Below are 20,222 nucleotides of genomic sequence, written 5' to 3' on the forward strand. Positions count from 1 at the left end.
TTGCTCAGACACTTTTTGGGCCAGTTTAGTTGTACTTTAATCATTTATCAATATTTCTGGGTTGTGAATGGGCTGGATCAGCGGGAGAGAATCACACGAATCCCAACCTTGGGAAGATTCAGAACCCGGAGGTGCAAGGCCAGAGCGCAAGCCATTTGGGCATTACGCTATCCACGTTTCTCCGTGACAGTGACCCTTCTCCCCCTCCTTCTCCCCCTTTTACTTACACTTTATCTGTTCTTTAGCCTGTTGGATTAACAAGAGGATATCACTAGAGTCATAATTTCCTTATATCATACAAGTGAGATTTTATGACCTAATTGACTACAACAGCTGTTTATGAGGACAAAGTCCATATTGATAAAGTAGAAAAACAAAGATTAGCATTGAGAATGTGACTTTCTGAGGTCACACTGCTGCTTTACATAAAATGGATAGGGGAGGCTTTGCATGCTCAGGTTGAGGTTTGGGTCTGCCCTAGTATAGGTTCAGGTTTGACACTCACGGTCCCCACAAAGTTATGTGTAGATTAGCTCAGGATTATTATTTTATACCATAGTGTATAGGCCTTTGAACTATGGCCAGCAGCATGCTCAGAAGGACCAATAAGGGGGCTTTTGGATAAGACAACCTGTCAGGATCTGGATCACCCGCTGGTGGCACTGTGGTTTCCTGGGAGGAGAGTTGTAATTCCAGCTGGTGTCTCCCACCTGCCAGCAGTTTCTAGTAATCAGTAGTCTCCACCTGATGCAGGTTGCTGGGAGGGTACTTAAGTCCTTCTGCTGATTTTCCTTGTATCCCTGTTTGGATTTGCTTGCTGTGCTAAGTCTTATGCTGTTGCCATTTATTCTGCTCCTGATCTTGCTCTAGTAATTCCATTGTCCACCATCCAGTGGTCCCTAGTGCCCAGCAAATCCCACTAATTAGTTTAACCCTAACTCCTAACCCCTAATTCCTATCACTTACCCATTTCCTAACACTAACTGTACCTCTCAACTCTAACCCAACCTGCTAACACTAACCCTACTCCTGACTCCTACCCTACTTCCTAACACTAATCCTACCTCCTAACATCACTCTACCTCCTAACACTAACCCTATTCCTAACTCCTACCCTACTTCCTAACACTAATCCTACCTCCTAACATCACTCTACCTCCTAACACTAACCCTATTCCTAACTCCTACCCTACTTCCTAACACTAATCCTACCTCCTAACATCACTCTACCTCCTAACACTAACCCTACTCCTGACTCCTACCCTACTTCCTAACACTAATCCTACCTCCTAACATCACTCTACCTCCTAACACTAACCCTATTCCTAACTCCTACCCTACTTCCTAACACTAATCCTACCTCCTAACATCACTCTACCTCCTAACACTAACCCTACTCCTGACTCCTACCCTACTTCCTAACACTAATCCTACCTCCTAACATCACTCTACCTCCTAACACTAACCCTATTCCTAACTCCTACCCTACTTCCTAACACTAATCCTACCTCCTGACATCACCCTACCTCCTAACACTAACCTTACCTCTTAAATCTAATCCTACATCTTATCACTAACTCTAACTTTATCCCTAACTCTGAATTCTAACCCCACTTCCTAACACAAGCCCTACTTCTTGACTATAACCCTACTCCTGAAATCAACTCCTACTTCTAACTCAATCCTTACCTCAAAAATCTTACCCTACCTCCTGCCACTAACTCTACCTTTTAACTCAATCCCTACTAAATCGAACCCTACTTCCTAACACTAACCCTACTCCTAACTCTAACCCTACCTCTTACATGTAATCATACTTCCTGACACAAACTCTACTCCTTACTCTTACCCTACTTCTTAAAACTACCCTACCTCCTAACACTAACCCTAGCACTTAAATCTAATCCTACCTCCTAACACTAACTCTATCTTCTAACTCTAACCCTACCTCCTAACACTAACCCTACTACCTCTTAACTCTTAACCTACATCCTAACATTAACCCTTCCTCATAAGTCTACCCTACCTCCTAACACTAACGCTGCCTCTTCAATTTAATCCTACTTTCTGACACTAATCCTACTCTTTACTCTTAACCTACCTCCTAACACTAACCTTACTCCTAACTCTTACCCTACCTCCTAACCCTAATCCTCCTCTTAATTCTAACCCTACCTCCTAACTCCAGCCCTACCACCTAACTCCAACACTACTCCTAACTCCAACCCTACCTCCTAACACTAACCCTACTCCTAACTCTTACCCTACCTCCTAACACTAACCCTACTCCTAATTCTTACCCTACCTCCTAACACTAACCCTACTCCTAACTCTTACCCTAGCTACTAACACTAAACCTCCTCCTAACGCTTACCCTAACTCCTAACACTAACCCTACTCCTAACTCTTACCCTACCTCCTAACACTAACCTTACTCCAAACTCTTACCCTACCTACTAACACTAAACCTCCTCCTAACTCTTACCCTAGCTACTAACACTAAACCTCCTCCAATCTCTTACCCTACCTTCTAACACTAACCCTACTCCTAACTCTTACCCTAGCTACTAACACTAAACCTCCTCCTAACTCTTACCCTACCTCCTAACACTAACCTTACTCCTAACTCTTACCCTACCTCCTAACCCTAACCCTCCTCTTAATTCTAACCCTACCTCCTATCTCCAGCCCTACCACCTAACTCCAACCCTACTCCTAACTCTTACCCTACCTCCTAACACTAACCTTACTCCAAACTCTTACCCTACCTACTAACACTAAACCTCCTCCTAACTCTTACCCTACCTTCTAACACTAACCCTACTCCTAACTCTTACCCTAGCTACTAACACTAAACCTCCTCCAATCTCTTACCCTACCTTCTAACACTAACCCTACTCCTAACTCTTACCCTAGCTACTAACACTAAACCTCCTCCTAACTCTTACCCTACCTCCTAACACTAACCCTACTCCTAACTCTTACCCTACCTCCTAACCCTAACCCTCCTCTTAATTCTAACCCTACCTCCTAACTCCAGCCCTACTACCTAACTCCAGCCCTACTACCTAACTCTTACCCTACTCCTAACTCTATCCCTACCTCCTAACACTAACCCTACTCCTAACTCTTCCCCTACCTCCTAACACTAACCCTACTCCTAACTCTTACCCTACCTCCTAACCCTAACCCTCCTCTTAATTCTAACCCTAAGTCCTAACTCCAGCCCTACCACCTAACTCCAACCCTACTCCTAACTCTAACCCTGCCTCCTAACACTAACCCTACTCCGAACTCTTCCCCTACCTCCTAACACTAACCCTACTCCTAACTCTTCCCCTACCTCCTAACACTAACCCTACTCCTAACTCTTACCCTACCTCCTAACCCTAACCCTCCTCTTAATTCTAACCCTACCTCCTAACTCCAGCCCTACTACCTAACTCCAGCCCTACTACCTAACTCTTACCCTACTCCTAACTCTATCCCTACCTCCTAACACTAACCCTACTCCTAACTCTTCCCCTACCTCCTAACACTAACCCTACTCCTAACTCTTACCCTACCTCCTAACCCTAACCCTCCTCTTAATTCTAACCCTAAGTCCTAACTCCAGCCCTACCACCTAACTCCAACCCTACTCCTAACTCTAACCCTGCCTCCTAACACTAACCCTACTCCGAACTCTTCCCCTACCTCCTAACACTAACCCTACTCCTAACTCTTCCCCTACCTCCTAACACTAACCCTACTCCTAACTCTTACCCTACCTCCTAACTCCAGCCCTACCTTCTAACACAAATGTTTGACCTGAGTGCAATCTCAATGCCATTATGTAGAGTAGATGTTCCTGTTGAGCACCTCTCATTGTAAACAAGAGTACAAATACTCAACAAAGAAATATAGGAGAGGCAGTTAAAGCTGAAGTAAACAAAACAAGTTCACTTTAGCAGTAATTTATCGCAAGTGATCTTCCTGCTTGGACTGTCCCCAAATTACCACAGCTTTCTTTCTCTGACATCTTCCTGATAAGTTTAGCTTTCTTAAGGTGGCTTGACAACATTTTTCATTCTTCTTGTTCTTAATGCCAAAACATGTCACGGTTTCCCTTGAGGGAGCTGGACAAAGAAAATGATTGATCGTTCTATAATGTCAGTTCATAACCCCACAATGCGACCGCCCGTGATTGCCGCCAATGGATTAGAATGGTTGGTTGAGACAACAATAAGGCTGTCTGTACTCAATTACCCCCATACATGAAGGGTTGTGAGGCTGGAGCATTTTTTGCTTAGGGCAGAAGCTGGCCCAAAGGATGTTCTAAGAATTTTGTACAGTTGACTACATTGTGCTGCCCATGTCAGCCAGTGTAGTGGTCCAGGCATCTGGAAAATACAGTACAAGTCCAGAAGCTGAGTATTATTATAAACATCAAAAAACATGAGCGCCCATTGTTCAGCCGTCAGTTTTTCCCAGACTGGAATGCAGGAGGTCGCACATCAGGGTGTAGGGGTGTAAGTGTGTTTTTTATTTGAGGGCAACTGAGTGAAGATCTGCATTGTATGGGGAACATCTAAAAATGTTTATTACTCTAAGCAGTACCCTGAAACTTTTTCTTTTTTTACTAGAATTCCTCCCTAACAATAGCAGTGCACTTTGTGGTATGTGAGGGTGCCCAGACAACCTCTACAATCTCCTAGCTGTATACAGGGCCACTGATAAGGCAGTACAGCCAGCCCTCCTGTTCTGGGCCCAGGCACCATCCGTTCAAAACTGAGGGGGGGTGGCAGGTACCTGCTAATCAGGAGAGCCGGTGTCTTGCCGAGAAAGTTCCCCCGGCGGATAAGGACCCCCGTGTACTGCGCAGGCGCAGCGCTTGCGCAGTACCAATGACTAAGGAGCCGCTGAAAATAGCCGAAGCTGAAAACCTTCAATCAGCTGTACACGGCGCCTGCGCCCTGGGTCCAGGTTCAAGCCCCACCATCCAAGTGGACCTAGAGGGAGAATAAAAAAGTGCAGAGCGATGCGAGGCCGTGCCCGAAGCGTGGCGAGCGAAGCCGTGCCCGAATCGTGACGAGCGAAGTGAGGCCGTGCCCGAAGCGTGGCGTGCAAAGCGAGGCCGTGCCCGAAGCGTGGCGAGCGAAGCTGTGCCCGAAGCGTGGCGAGCAAAGCCGTGCCCGAAGCGTGGCGAGCAAAGCGAGGCCGTGCCCGAAGCGTGGCGAGCAAAGCGAGACCGAGCCCGAAGCGTGGCGAGCGAAGCGTGGCGAGCGAAGCGTGGCGAGCGAAGCGAGACCGCGAGGGGCCCTCTTACAGGTGCCGCGTACAGCTGATTTCTATTCTATTTGGCTTCGGCTATTTCCGGCGGCTCCTACTGCGCAGGCGCTGCGCCTGCGCAGTAGAGGGGGGTCCTTATCCACCGAGGGGAACTTTCTCGGCAGAACACTGGCTGTACTGTCTTATTGCAGACACCGATCCTCTTCTGTCTCCCCCTTGCAGCGCTGCCAGCTTCTCCTCCTCTCCCTCCGGCTGCACTGCAGGGGGATTGGTTCTAGCACATGCACCCCTTCCATCTGCTGTACGGGCCCCCCCTTGTGTGCCGCTTTCGCGCTGCCGGCTTCCCTCCTCTCCCATCGACAGCCGTTGCCGGCGCACAAGGAGATGTCATTTATTGGCCACTTTCTTTTCCTGACTGAACACAGCGAGCAATCGGTACCAATCACTTCTGTGTATATTCATCACTGAAGCAGAGTAAACTATGTTTTTTTTTTGTTTGCATCAAAACTTTTTTTATTGACAAGAATAATGGGTAACTGTTTTACAATAAGGGGGGTACACATATTTCCCCATTCTAGAATTATACATAAAATCAGACATGTACGTGCATATAATAAAGTTACCTAGCATTAGGAACATATAACCTCGTTTTTTTTTTGTAGAACTTAAAACGAACAAGACTAAGAAAATAAAAGAAATAAGAAAAAAAAAAGTGAAAACTCACACTTTTAACTGCTTCAGCAACGGAAGATTTTACCCCCCTTCCTGACCAGAGCACTTTCTGCGATTCGGCACTGCGTCGCTTTAACTGACAATTGCGCGGTCGTGCGACGCGGCTCCCAAACAAAATTGACGTCCTTTTTTTTCCCCACAAATAGAGCTTTCTTTTGGTGGTATTTGATCACCCCTGCGTTTTTCTTTTTTGCGCTATAAACAAAAAAAGAGCGACAATTTTGAAAAAAAACGCAATATTTTTTTACATTTTGCTATAATAAATATCCCCCAAAAATATATAAAAATTTTTTTTTTTCCTCAATTTAGGCCGATACGTATTCTTCTACATATTTTTAGTAGAAAAAAAAATCCCAATAAGCGTTTATTGATTGGTTTGCGCAAAAGTTATAGCGTTTACAAAATAGGGGATAGTTTTATGCCATTTTTATTAATAATTTTTTTTTTTTTTACTGGTAATGTCGGCGATCAGCAATTTTTATCGCGACTGCGACATTATGGCGGACACATCGGTCATTTTTGACACATTTTTGGGACCAATCAGTATAATCAGTGCCATACAAATGCCTTGATTCCTGTGTAAATGACACTGGCAGTGAAGGGGTTAACCACTAGGTGGCAGTGTAGGGGTTAAGTGTGTCCTGGGGAGTGTTTCTAACTGAGGTGGGGGGGGGGGGCTGTGTGTGGCACGTCACCGATCTCTGCTCCCGATCACAGGGAGCAGAGATCAGTGACACTGTCACTAGGCAGAACGGGGAGATGCTTGTTTACATCAGCATCTCCCCGTTCCTCCTCTCCGTGAGACGATCGCGGGTATCCCCCGCGGACTTGATGACCCGCGACCCGGCTCACAGAGCTTGCGGCGGGCGTGCGCTCGCGCCCGCAGGCCGCCTCTTAAAGGGCAAAGTACAGGTACGTGATTCTGCCTGTACGTGCCATTCTGCCGCGGTATATCTGCGCGAGGCGGTCGCCAAGCGGTTAAAATAATAGGAAAATAAACTAACATGAGATAAAATAAAATATTATAAAGCATAGACTCTTTCCTCCAGGATTTTTTTTGGAGCCTTTCGGTGTCGATATGCCAACTGCTCCCTAAGAAGGAGGGAGTTGACATATGCGATCCACTGAGCCTTTGTAGGCACGTAGCCAATAATGTGCTATGGGTTTCCTGGCACGGTATAGTAATCTAACTACCATTATATAAATGCCTTTTGTATACATTTCAGCATCAACCGAACACAGGAGGCACACCAGAGGTGCACATGGTACAGGCGTCTGTAATACAGCGGATACAGTCTGTGTGACCTCCGTCCAATATCTAGCCAAGTTTCGGGCAGCGCCACCTCATGTGTATAAAATCTCCCCTGTGTGTGGCACATTTAGGGCATAAGGGGGAGTCTCTTCTGCCCCATCCATGTAGTTGTATGGGTTACCAGTTTAGAACTACAGAGGAGATCTGGCGCTAGAATCATTGCTCTCGCTTTAAACGTTCGCGGCGATAGCTCACGTCCTGCGTTGCGTTCGAGACCTGCATTTGGGGTGTCGCAACTGCAGTGCGTTCTGAACGTGGTGTGGGAAACGCACACGGACCTTGGGTTTCCTGCGCCGCGTTGTAGTGTGAGCCTAGCCTTAAAGCGGTTGTAAAGTCGCCAGTCACAAACCCTGGAATCTCCTCTGTTACAGCAAGATTATACTGTGCAGTGTCTGCGTTTTTTAAAAACGTATGCAGCAAAACGCCTTGTTATACAGCACCGCTGTGCACTCACGTGACTTCCAGCCACTCTCCATCCACAATCGGAGGTCTACAGTGGGAGGGGCTGGGATTCCCCTCTGACGTCAGCCAGGAGGAGAGCAGTGGGAGGTCACGTGAGCGCACAGCTACGCTCTGAAATAAGGTATTTCGCTGCATAATTATTTTTAAAAACAGACGCTGCATAGTATACCTTGCTGTAACAGAGGGGATTCCAGGATTTGTGATTAGTGATTTTACAGGAGCAGCGGAGGGGAGGGGAGGAGACGGCTCACATACACAGACTCCGGAGCTGACAGGCAGGGAGGGAGGGGGAGAGGGAGAGCAGCGGTATGACGGAGGCACATATACTGACCACTAGGGTTGCACCGATACTAGTATCGGTGCTGATACAGAGTATTTGCACAAGTATCGGTACTCCTGCAAATGCACCGATACCTGAAACCGATACTTTCAGGCTCGGTTCTTTGAGCTGTCAGTGGGGGTCTTCCCTGTTGACAGCTGAAGTGTTAAAGAAGTCCGGTAATTGGAGCTGTCAAAAAAAAAAAAGCAGCCAAATGTTTATTAACAACATTGCTCAGCCACTGAAACACTAAAATAAAAATAAACATTGTTTCTTTTTGTATCTTTCTGTTTCTTCATCTGCAGATCAAAGGGATGAAGAAATGTTCCTCTGTTTAACCCCTTATTAACCCTTAATTTGCTCTAATCAGCCTTAATTAACTCCCTATTCTCCTCCATTTAATTATTATTTTCCTGCTTTTTTTTTGTTCACGTCTATTTTATAAACAATTAAAACTTTTTTTTTTGGTTGCTTTTTTAGTGAATATTTTTGCACGTATGTATATTAACATGTATTTACACATTTCACATTGAAAAGGCGCAAAATTAAAAACAAAAATCAATTTATTTCATTTGTAAATAACTTTTCAATGTTTTGTACCATTGCTGACAGCTGAAGTGAAAACAAAACAGTTGCGGTAGATATCGGTAATTGGTATCGGCGAGTACTAAAAAAAAAGAAGTATCGGTACTCGTACACAAAAAAAAAATGGTATCGGTGCTTCCCTACTGACCACAATATCATGGATCAGCAGCCATGATTACCGTGGTCAGCACACACAGGGGGACACAGGAACATGCAGGATCAACCAGGCATCTTACAGCATAGAATGGGACAAATGACACTGCATAAGCACTACTAGGCTATATATCGTGCTTTAAAGGAATAGAATCTTTTTTTTTTTTTCTTGGCTGCTGATGAAGCCTCCACTAGAGGGAGCTCTTGTGTGGGAGACTGCATTTGGGGTGCTGCATTTCTGGCAGGGTCAACAGTTATTTTGTGGACTTGTTAATAAATGATCTTGGCTTTAAGAGGAAAAACAAACACAGACGCCACCTCTAAGCCACCACTACCTCTAGTAAGCTACAGTATAGGATATTCTTGGGTGTGGCCTCCTTTAGAGTGAATGAATGTAGTTAGCCTGGGAACGGAATTAGTATGCGCAAGTGTCAGTTTCATAGATCCGTACTATAGTCATTAACTGATCATTTGCATAGCCGTCATTTCTCATCCCGCTTCCCATCACATTTTTAAAACCAATCCGAAGGGATGCAGTAGGAGAGCAGAGAATGACTCCATAAATCATCCCACTTACCTGCACAGCCAAGAACGGCGTCGTACTCTTCATGCTCCCCCAGGGCGGTAATTATTCATGTCTGTCCGGGACACACCAATGATGACGCCCTCTATCCATCTTCCACCCATTTATGTTTTATCAATTACACTATTAGTAATCTGCTACACAGGAAGCCAACCATCAGAGGATGATAATAATGAGAGTGGAAGGAGCCTGAGGCTTCAGACTGCCTAAAAAAATTGCAAATTAATGCTTTTCATTTAGTAGGAAGAATGTTCCTTACATTGGTGATCAGTGAGAAGAATGTTCCTTACATTGGTGATCAGTGGGAAGAATGTTCCTTACATTGGTGATCAGTGAGAAGAATGTTCCTTACATTGGTGATCAGTGAGAAGAATGTTCCTTACATTGGTGGTCAGTGGGAAGAATGTTCCTTACATTGGTGATCAGTGGGAAGAATGTTCCTTACATTGGTGATCAGTGAGAAGAATGTTCCTTACATTGGTGATCAGTGAGAAGAATGTTCCTTACATTGGTGATCAGTGAGAAGAATGTTCCTTACATTGGTGATCAGTGAGAAGAATGTTCCTTACATTGGTGATCAGTGAGAAGAATGTTCCTTACATTGGTGATCAGTGAGAAGAATGTTCCTTACATTGGTGATCAGTGAGAAGAATGTTCCTTACATTGGTGATCAGTGAGAAGAATGTTCCTTACATTGGTGATCAGTGAGAAGAATGTTCCTTACATTGGTGATCAGTGGGAAGAACGTTCCTTACATTGGTGATCAGTGAGAAGAATGCTCCTTACATTGGTGATCAGTGGGAAGAATGTTCCTTACATTGGTGGCCAGTGAGAGGGATGCCCCGATTACAGTGCTGGTCAGAATGCAACTCTTACAGACAGATTAAAAGATAATTGATGCCATACAGTTGGTTCTGACAATTGGACCTGGATTTATGCAGACACCATCAGATGGGAGGTCAATCAGCCAGAGCCCATAGCATCCTCTGAGGGAACCTCAGGGTTCCATAGAATCCAGGTTCAGAATGGTTGCTTCAGACTATTGGCTCATCATGCTTTAGACTGATGGCCACCACCATGGCTGGTCACAGAATTTCCCGTCTCTCTTCACGTCACATTTTTAAAACAAATCTGAACCAGTAGAAGACGGTAGAAGAGCAGAGTAGGACACCATACATCACACATGCATACTTGCAATCGGGAGCTTCTGATCATGTGACCGATAGGGCAGCCAATCACAGCGGTCACACGAACGGAAAGCCTGCCTATGCCTCCCGGCGTTTAGATCCCTTGCGCAGCAAGAGGTTAAAATACTTGATCTTTCTGGGCTTCAATGTGCAGTTTTTTTTGGATATGTAATGGGGTCTCTTAGAAGCGAGACACTCTTAGAGGGCAATGCCACCATTCAGGAATAATTCAAGTCAAAGAGACATTATCAAGGTGCTGCCTAAAGTGGTCGTAAAAGCTGAAGGTTTTTTTTTTTGTACCTTCATACATTATCTCCAAGAAGGTAAAAAACCTTCTCTGTGTAGCAGCCCCCCCCCCCCCCAATACTTCCCTGAGCCCGATCTTCCTCCAGCGACGGGCACGAGAGCCTTGGCTCTCCCTCCTCATTGGTTAAGAGAGCCATTGGCTCCCGCTGCTGTCAATCATAGCCAGTGAGCCAATGAGGAGAGAGAGAGAGAGAGAGAGAACGATGAACGTGGCTGAGCCGTGGCTCTGTATGTTAATGGACACGCAGAGGTGTAGCTCAGGAACGAGTCTGTTTGGGAGCCCCCCATTGCAATCTGGGGGAGGGGAGGCACTCGCTGGGAGGGAGGGGCCAGCAGCGGCGGGAAGAGGAGGGGGGTCGGGGCTGCTCTGTGCAAAACCATTACACAGAGCAGGTAAGTGTAACATGTTTGTTATTTTTTGTACTTTGGCTTTAATATCACTTTAATATTTCCGAACGTTCGCTATAAAGTAGCAAATCACTTCTTGAAGTGCGTTGAGCTGTTCCAGGAAAAGAATACTTTACATCCAAAATGATGAGATTTCACAACTCGCTCCTGACAGGGGAAGGGGGTGAACCTAAAGTGAACTCTTAGCGTGTTTGGAATTTTCACAACTCATAAGCTTTCTTTTGACTAACTGATAAAAAAAAAAAAAAAAAAAACCTGTTTGTGATTGTCTGACTCCCACACAATAGGAGGGTAAATAAGGTAAATACGGCTCAGCAAATTTTCCTGCTAAAGTTCTCATCTATTCAGGTCATGGTGGAACTGGTTGTAGTCAACAAGCTGCACTTGTTCCGTACATTCCTCACTATAAATAACTGCTTTGAGCTGCCCCCCCGCCCCCCCAAAAAAAACTATACTTTACATTTATTATTTTATTATTTATTTACATATACACTATATTGTCAAAAGTATTGGGACGCCTGCCTTTACACACACATGAACTTTAATGGCATCCCAGTCTTAGTCCGTAGGGTTCAATATTGAGTTGGCTCCGCCCTTTGCAGCTATAACAGCTTCAACTCTTCTGGGAAGGCCGTCCACAAGGTTTAGGAGGGTGTCTATGGGAATGTTTGACCGTTCTTCCAGAAGCGCATGTGTGAGGTCAGACACTGATGTTGGATGAGGCGCTTTTGCAGGCGCTAAAGTGCTAAAAAATATAGCGCCTGCAAAGCGCCCTGAAAGAGCCGCTCAATTCTCTCCAATGTGAAAGCCCCGGGGGCGGTACGCTTTCAGGGCGGTCAAAAAAGTCCTGCAAGCCGCATCTTTGCAGCGCTATTGGAGCAGCGTATCTACCGCTCCAAAAGCTCCCCTATCCCATTGAAAACAATGGGGCAGCGCTGCAGACCCGCCGGCAAAGCACCGCTGCAGCGGTGCTTTGGAGGCGGTTTTAACCCTTTTCCGGCCGCTAGCTGGGGGTTAAAACCGCCCCGCTAGCGGCCGAACAGCGCCGCTAAAACGATGATAAAGCGCCGCTAAATATAGCCCCGCTTTACTGCCAGCGCCCGCCCGCCTCAGTGTGAAAGTAGCCCAACAGCTTCACCTCTTCTGAGAAGGCCGCCGACAAGGTTTAGAAGGGTGTCTATGGGGATGTTTGACCATTCTTCCAGAAGAGCATCTGTGAGGTCACAAACGGGCGGGTCCGGTTAACTGCTTCCCGACCGCCCACCGCACATTTACTGCTTTGATGTTGGGCGAGAAGGCCTGGCTCCTAGTCTCCGCTCTAATTCATCCCAAAGGTGTTCTATCGGGTTGAGGTCAGTCAAGTTCCTCCACCCCAAACTCGCTCATCCATTGACTTATGGACCTTGCTTTGTGCACTGGTCCAAATCATTTGGTGGAGGGGGGATTATGGTGTGGGGTTGTTTTTCAGGGGTTGGGTTTGGCCCCTTAGTTCCAGTGAAGGGAACTCTTAAGGCGTCAGCATACCAAGACATTTTGGACAATTTCATGGTCCCAACTTTTGTGGGAACAGTTTGGGGACGGCCCCTTCCGTGACTGCGCACCAGTGCACAAAGCAAGGTCCATAGAGATATGGATGAGCAAGTTTGAGGTGGAGGAACTTGACTGGCCTGCACAGAGTCCTGACTTAAACCCGATAGAACACCTTTGAGATGAATTAGAGCTGAGACTGCGAGCCAGGCCTTCTCATCCAACATCAGCGCCTGACCTCACAAACGAGTCAATAATTGTTGAAGCCACATTTACATCTAGATCAGTGCTTCTCAACTCCAGTCCTCAAGGCGCCCCAACAGGTCATGTTTTCAGGCTCTCCATTATTTTGCCTTAGTAATTACCATGGCCGTTTCATCTGAGGGGGATCCTGAAAACATGAGCTGTTTTGGCGCCTTGAGGACTGGAGTTGAGAAACATTGAGAGCAACAAGGATTTAAACCCTCCTGATTCTTCTTGGAATTATTTTCACAGACACCCTCTGGGACTTTTGTTCTGAGGATGCCAACCGTCTGCAAACCATTAGTCACAAATCCATATTACAAGGTTGGGGGGGGAGGGTCAGCTCGAATTAGGAGTGTCTATGGGAATGTTTGATCAAAAAAAGATCTTCTGACTTTAACTTTTATGTGTTTTTTTTTTTTTTTTTACTGAAATTTTGTGTTTCCTAGACCCGTGCGGTAATATCGTGTGACATAAAAATTTGGAACGACCGCTATTTTATTCTCCAGGGTGTCTGCTTTCAATTAAAAAAAAAATATCATGTTTCGGGGGGGCTTTTTTACGTAATCTTCAGGCCTAAAATGATTTTTTAAACGTGTGCAAAAAAAAACCACAAAAACGTCTCTGGCAGCGGAAAGGGTTAAAGGATAACTCCATCTTCGGGAACGTGTTACATGTTCTACCTTTAAGCTTTGTTAGTCTTTAGCTGATCCTAGAATTATTCCCCTTTAGAATGAAAGCAAATCTGCCCAATGCGTGTCCAAATATTTGGTCAGAAGGTAAATAACCGGTATGATATTGAATTGAGGGGGAAACCCCCAAAACAAAAATAAGAATAAGCTCCGTGTAAACAGTTTCTACGCTGGGAACTCCAGAAGGAAAATCTTCACATGCTATGCGTTCAGGAAATCTCTCGTCCAATTAGATTTGGTAAACAGAGAAAAAAAAAAAAAGAGATTGAGTTGACACTTTTTTTCCAATTTTGCAGCAAATTTGCGTGGCAAAGTCTCCAGCAAGAGCAAAGTCGCAGTTTTGAGTCTACAGCAAGAGCTCTGCAAGTCTACAGCCTGAAAATTTGGCCACAGTGACCCCCTGTGGTGGGAGGACTATATCACACAACATAACGGAACCAGAACTTGCAGAATGTTTGCAAAGAATATTGATCTGGAGTCGTGCAATGCGGACTTGTGCAGCCGGGAAAGTCCATCAATAGCTGAGCAAGTCGTTTCCAACTTGCAGCTCAATTACTTGTTATCTGGGATGTTTATAAAGTGTGAGTTGGAGTTTGGCTTCAATTTGCCAGGGTATCGATCCCCATGCAGCAAAAATAGACCCCATCCCAGCAACAATAGGTCCCCCACACAACAATAGACCCCATCCCAGCAACGATAGATCCCCCACACAACAATAGACCCCATCCCAGCAACAATAGGTCCCCCACACAACAATAGACCCCATCCCAGCAACAATAGATCCCCCACTCAACAATAGACCCTATCCCAGCAACAATAAACCCCCCCCACACACACACACACAGCAACAATGGACCACCCCAGCAACATTAGACCCCCCTCCAGCAGAAACAAAAGATCTTCCAGCAGCAGCAATAGTCCCTGACACAAAAATACCTCTCCCTCAACAGTAGATCCCTACCAGCAACATAACCCCCAGCAACAATAGATCCCCCACACAACAATAGACCCCATCCCAGCAACAATAAACCCCACACAACAATAGACCCCATCCCAGCAACAATAGATTCCCCCACACAACACTAGACCTCTCCCCCCCCCCCCCACACACACCACAACAATGGACCACCCACAACAAAATACCACACTCAGCAACAATAGATCAACCCCAGCTATATTAGACCCCCCTCCAGCAGAAACAAAAGATCTCCCAGCAACAACAATAGTCCCTGACACAAAAAGACCTCTCCCTCAACAGTAGATCCCTCCCAGCAACATAAGACCCAACAACAACAATAGACCTCCCCCACACACACACACAGCAACAATGGACCACCCACAACAAAATACCACACCCAGCAACAATAGATCCATCCCAGCAACATTAGAACCCCCCTTCAGCAGAAACAAAAGATCTCCCAGCAGCAGCAATAGTCCCTCACACAAAAAGACCTCGCCCTCAACAGTAGATCCCTCCCAGCAACATAACACCCCCCAACAACAATAGATCCCCCACACAACAATAGACCCCATCCCAGCAACAATAAACCCCACACAACAATAGACCCCATCCCAGCAACAATAAACCCCACACAACAATAGACCCCCCCCCACACACACACACAGCAATAGACCCTCACACAAAAAGACCTCTCCCTCAACAGTAGATCCCTCCCAGCAACATAAGACCCCCAGCAACAATAGACCCTCACACAAAAAAACTCTCCCTCAACAGTAGATCCCTCCCAGCAACATAACCCCCCCCCCCAGCAACAATAGATCCCCCCACAACAATAGACCCTCATCCCAGCAACAATAAACCCCACACAACAATAGACCCCCCCAGCAACAATAGACCCTCACACATAAAACAGATCCCCACCAGTGACAATAGATCCCCCCCCACAGCCAGCATCAATAGACCCTCCAGCACACCCCACCCCCCTTGCCATTACATACATTCAGTGCTGGAGGTGACTGCATTTCCCCGCATTCCCAGTGAAAAGAAGCCCCGGTTATATATAGTTACATAGTTAGGAAAGATGCAGCTCTCTCAATAGAAGCAATCCAATCCTAGTGCAGGACAGGTGACAAGGTTCAGTGTGTCCTCTGACACTAAATGTGATATATAAGAGAGGAGAGACAACTCCAAAGTCCTTGGTGACGAAATATATTGGCTACATACGAGCATTAAAAAGCAAACAGCTGACGCGTTTCGGCGAGAGCCTAATGCTGGCCATACACTGTATGAAAAATCGCCCAAAATTCGGTCGTTCTGTCAGAGAGAAAGAGAGAGATCTTTTCTTACTGCCAACCAGGAACACAGATCTCCCTCTTCCTCTAGTTAAGCACATCCCCCACACAGTTAGCGAGCACCCCCTAGGGCAGTGATGGCGAACCTCGGCACCCCCAGATGTTTTGGAACTACATTTTCCATGATGCTCAACCACATTGCATTTATGCAGTGACAGTGCATTTTTTTTTTTTTTTTTTTAGCACTGATCACTGTATCGGTGTCACTGGTCCCCTGATTCCGCAAAAAAAAGTGTCAGATTTGTCCGCCGCAATGTCGCAGTCCCGCGAAAAATCACCGATCGCCGCCATTACTAGTAAAAAATATTAAAAAAATAATCTAAAAAAAAAAAAAAAAAAAGTCCCTAAATCTATGATATAGTTTGTATAACGTGATAACTTTCGTGCAAACCAATCAATATACGCTTTTTGGGATTTTTTTTTTTTTTTTACATAAAAATATGTAGCAGAATACATATCGGCCTAAACTGATGAAGAAATTATATATATATATATTTTTTTTTTTTACATTTTTTTTATTGGATGTTTTATAGAAGAAAGTAAAAAATATTGTTTTTTTTTTTTTTCTCCAAAATTGTCGGTCTTTTTTTGTTTATAACGCAAAAAAATAAAAACGGCAGAGGTGATCGAATACCACCAAAAGAAAGCTCTATCTGTGGGGGGAAAAAAAGGAGGTAGATTTTGTTTGGGTACAATGTCGCACGACCGCGCAATCGTCAGTTAAAGTGACGCAAAAAATTACCTGGTCATGAAGGGGGGGGGGGGTAAATCCTTCCGGGGCTAAAGTGGTTAAATTAGTATCAGTATGTTGAGGTAGAATAAAAAAAAAAAAAGAAATATATTCACAAACACCCTCTGCGTTTTTTTTTTTTCTGAGGATGCCAACTGTCTGCAAACCATTAGTCACAAATATATGGGGCTTTTTTTCAGCGGGAACACGGGGGGGGGGGGGGGACGCAGTTCCGGCACCTCCAACACTAAATGTATGTAATAGCATGGGGGTGTGGGGTGTGCTGGAGGGTCTATTGATGTTGGCTGCTGGGGGATCTATTGTCACTGGTGGGGATCTGATTTTGTGTGAGGGTCTATTGTTGCTGATGGGAAATCTATTGTTGCTGGGGGGATCTATTGTCACTGGTGGGGATCTGATTTTGTGTGAGGGTCTATTGTTGCTGATGGGAAATCTATTGTTGCTGGGGGGGATCTATTGTCACTGGTGGGGATCTGATTTTGTGTGAGGGTCTATTGTTGCTGATGGGAAATCTATTGTTGCTGGGGGGATCTATTGTCACTGGTGGGGATCTGATTTTGTGTGAGGGTCTATTGTTGCTGATGGGAAATCTATTGTTGCTGGGGGGATCTATTGTCACTGGTGGGGATCTGATTTTGTGTGAGGGTCTATTGTTGCTGATGGGGGATCTATTGTTGCTGGGGGATCTATTGTCACTGGTGGGGATCTGATTTTGTGTGAGGGTCTATTGTTGCTGATGGGAAATCTATTGTTGCTGGGGGGGATCTATTGTCACTGGTGGGGATCTGATTTTTTGTGAGGGTCTATTGTTGCTGATGGGAAATCTATTGTTGCTGGGGGGATCTATTGTCACTGGTGGGGATCTGATTTTGTGTGAGGGTCTATTGTTGCTGATGGGAAATCTATTGTTGCTGGGGGGATCTATTGTCACTGGTGGGGATCTGATTTTGTGTGAGGGTCTATTGTTGCTGATGGGAAATCTATTGTTGCTGGGGGGATCTATTGTCACTGGTGGGGATCTGATTTTGTGTGAGGGTCTATTGTTGCTGATGGGAAATCTATTGTTGCTGGGGGATCTATTGTCACTGGTGGGGATCTGATTTTGTGTGAGGGTCTATTGTTGCTGATGGGGAATCTATTGTTGCTGGGGGGGGGTCTTATGTTGCTGGAAGGGATCTACTGTTGAGGGAGAGGTCTATTTTTACTGGCTGCTGGAGGATCAATAGATGCTGGCTGCTGGGAGATCTGTTGTTGCTGCTGGGGGGGGGGCGTCTAATGTTGCAGGTGGTTCACTGTTGCTGCAGGGAATCTATTGTTGTTTAGGTGGAGTTTATTGTTGCTGGGGGATCTATTGCTGGGATTTTATTGTTCCTGGCTGCAGGGGATCTATTTTACTGCTTTTCTTTTTATCATTAACATGTTCCATACAAATGATTTAGCACCACAAAATGATACTTGGTTCTGTATTCTCTAAAAGGGGCAGTACTGGTAGGTGGGTAGAGGGTGGAATCAAGGGACGGTGGTCAGAGGTGGGTAGGGGGGCAAAGACAAGGGGTGACTCAGACGGGGGGGGGGGGGGGGTTCCTGCACCTATTCCATGAGAAAAAAAAGCCCTGTATATATATATATATTACAAGGTGGGGGGTTAAATTAGTATCAGTATGTTGGATAAGGTAGGATAAAAAAAAAAAAGAAAAGTGGGCACTGTTGTTTCTGGCTGTACTACGGGTACAAACAACACCTAACATACACATAGGTGGTATCACTGCGATCGGCAGGAGCAGGAGAATTTATTTTGGATTGTTTTTTGGTGGTGGGTTACAGTAGTAGCAGAAAAAAAAAATAGAGCTAAATGAAAAAAAAAAAAATTTTTTTTTACTATTTTGGGCCAGTTTTTCTTTCATAATAATAATAATAATATAATAATAATAATAATAATAATAATAATATAATAATAATAATAATAAAATAATAATAATAATAATATAATAATAATAATAATAATAATAATAATAATAATATACAAAATAATAATAATATAATAATAATAATAATATTATAAAAAATAATAATAATATAATAATAATAAAAAATAAATAAATTACTATTTACCACCAAATTAAAGCCCCCAAAAAAAACGCAGTATAATCCACCTGCATGCACAAAGTTAGTGATAATATGTACAGTTTTACTAACGCAAAGTGAAAGTTGCAAAGTTGTGCTTAGGCATTAAGATTTGTTTTACCCCTTAGACGTGAACAGGTTAAAAATAGAACTTTTTTTTTTTTTTTTTTTTTAATAGCGCAAAAAATAAAAAACTGCAGGGGGTTAATAAAATACCATCGAACGAAAGCTCTAATTGTGGGGGGGGGGGGGGGGGCAGCGTTTTTTTGTGCATGAGAACGCTCTCTGCGTTGCCTCCTCAGCCTGCAAGTAACTCTGCTGGAGATTAAATGTGGATTAGCAGAGTTTTGTTATGTCGGCTGTGTAAACTTAGAACAGAGCAAAGCTGGAAAGGAGAATCTGCTACTATTATTGGCGTTTCTCCTGCAGTCGCATTGCAGGGCGATTGTTGCATTTGTCTCACCTTCTTGTGTTTGATGAGTCGGCTGCAGCTGAGACCCCCAGCGAACGTTCTTCTCCAGCTCCAGAGTTTTTTTTCTCTCGCTGCTCGCTCCTTCTCAACCTGGGAAAGTTGTGACAGCGGCTGACGGATCAGATCAACAACACCAACTGTCTGCAAGCTGCTTTCACTTTCTTTTTTTTCATGTGCCGCCTCTCCTCCAGTCCTCAACAAGGTCTGCAAGATCTAAGGTCTAATACTCTCCTCCATTTATAATCAAGGAAAAGGAAATATGCACATGGGCGGAGTGATCCACAAAAATGAGCTAAAAAAAAATAAAAATTCCCCAGTTGCGAATTCCAATTTAAGTTTTTAAAGGACTTTTCTCACTGCGTTTCCTTCCAGCCCCGAGGGGGTCTCCAAACATTCTAAACAAAGTGCGTGTGTATGGGGTATCACCTGAAGAGTAATTCTCTCCCAATATCTCACTCCTCCAAGTGAGGGGACAATAGGTAGGTGTTTTGTTGCTCTAGATAGGATGTCCTGTCACCTGAGTGGCGACTCCACACAGTGAGTCACTCTTCCCAGGTGAGCATGCAAATGCCTATTCCGTGATTGCCCACTAGGTCACTTTTTACAAGAAAAGAACATTTTTTTTTTTTTTACAGTACCTGCCCGCGAGATTGTGTTTCGCACTGGTTCTCGGCGACAGGGTACCGTACATCTCGCGCTGACTGCAATAGGAAAAACACATTTTCCTATTGCAGCCAGCGCGAGAAAGAATTCCCCTCCAAGAGCATACCAGGACCTTTAGG

The 20,222-nt window shown here is 44.9% G+C and overlaps 1 protein-coding gene across 4 annotated transcripts in view; it reads right to left on the reverse strand.

Moving 5' to 3' along the window:
• Positions 1-19,699, reverse strand: part of LOC141113685 (uncharacterized) — a 46,270-nt gene extending 26,571 nt beyond the window's left edge. The window contains exons 1-2 of one of the 4 annotated variants that reach the window (XM_073606946.1): positions 19,432-19,699; positions 5,996-6,198 (exon numbers count right to left, since the gene is read on the reverse strand). The gene's annotated coding sequence lies outside the window, so the exon portion shown is untranslated. Of the gene's footprint in view, positions 1-5,995; positions 6,199-15,809; positions 16,035-19,431 lie in introns of those variants that run through there. The other 3 variants (XM_073606945.1, XM_073606948.1, XM_073606947.1) reach the window with 3 other exon arrangements.
• Between the last annotated feature and the right edge of the window lie 523 nt (positions 19,700-20,222).

The sequence above is a fragment of the Aquarana catesbeiana genome, linkage group LG12 (genome assembly GCF_042186555.1).
Source record: "Aquarana catesbeiana isolate 2022-GZ linkage group LG12, ASM4218655v1, whole genome shotgun sequence".
In the NCBI taxonomy this organism is placed as follows: domain Eukaryota; kingdom Metazoa; phylum Chordata; class Amphibia; order Anura; family Ranidae; genus Aquarana; species Aquarana catesbeiana.